The sequence below is a fragment of the Furipterus horrens genome, unplaced genomic scaffold, assembly GCF_987537825.1.
Source record: "Furipterus horrens unplaced genomic scaffold, mFurHor1.1.pri manual_scaffold_3, whole genome shotgun sequence".
NCBI lineage: Eukaryota > Metazoa > Chordata > Mammalia > Chiroptera > Furipteridae > Furipterus > Furipterus horrens.
This window is the reverse complement of record NW_028327173.1, coordinates 3,383,790-3,385,056: the sequence shown is the minus strand read 5'-3', so window position 1 is coordinate 3,385,056 and position 1,267 is coordinate 3,383,790.

Below are 1,267 nucleotides of genomic sequence, written 5' to 3'. Positions count from 1 at the left end.
CTCAATAAACAGTTATAAAAATGAAAAGAAAAAACAGGGTATTGACCTTTAAAAAAAAACATTTTTTAACCAGAAAAAATAGCTTATTTGGGTATAACAGAGGAATTGCGGTTTGGGGCAAGCTAAGCTGTGGGGACCCATAAGCAGGTCTGAGGAACAGAAGTAGGAGGGGCCGTTGCCGACAGTCCCGGGCGGTGAGCGGCAGTTTCCCGTCGGCTGGGCTGTGACCCGGACCCCAGCCTGAAGGCTGCAGGCCAAAGAAGTTCAGGTTTTGCCGAACACGGAGAAGCTCTTCCTCCCTGGGGCTGCGGTCCGGCCTCTGTTGGGGGTCTGCGGGGCAGTGGGTGAGAGTGCCCCCTTCAGGGGTTCCTCACCCCATTTTTAATGAGGTTTCCTTTATTTTTAGCAAGGGCGAAGTTGGAAGGTTGGGGTGTAAGTGAGCTCAATCCTTACCTTTCTACTTAGAAGTCCGAAGACAGAGCCCCAAATCGACAAACCAAGCACGAGGGGTATCACCGTAGCCCCTCCGAGGAGGCTCCAGAAGAATTCAAGGGAGGAACAGTTCACACGTCCCTTTCAGGAGACGGCCGGGGTAGGAATGCTGCTCTGTAGCATCACCTCTTTTCCACTTTCTTATTTGTTACTGTGCCTGCTACTCTGACATAGAGGGTTGTTGTTGTTTTTTAATTATCCATCTTAAAAGTGCAAGCGTTTGTTTTTTTTTTCAAAGCTGCTAGAGACCGAGGCCAGAGAAAGGGGAGCTTTAAAAGGGATTCCGGAGACACGGAGATGGGGCTTCTGGACCAAGCTTCTTCCAGGAAACTGTCCTCGCACTGAAATCTTGTCTCAGCTCCACGCGGCCTCCCGCTGCGGCCAGATGACCCTGTCTGGGCTGGAGCTAGGGTAATGACTGATGCGGAGTGCGTGCCAACCAGCTGAGAGGCCAGGCAACGACGCTGTCAGAAAAGGCCCGCTGAAAAGAATTAACTGTAAAGTTAATTAAATGTCAGATGCTCAAACTCTCAGCAAGGTTGGAGCAAGAATGCAGGCTACAGCTCGAACGGTTCCCACTCAACTGGCACACCCCTCTTTAGTGTCCCTGCAAGTGGGCCAAGAAAGTGGGGTTCCCACAGTCATCAGCGCTCTCTGCGGCTTTCATTCCAAGTCACTCTTCTTCTGGGTCGAGTCTGTTGTTTAGCTGACACGCAGCTCTCTGTTTGATCCAATACTCGGAAAAAATATTTTTCCGAAAACAGTGTGCAAGGTA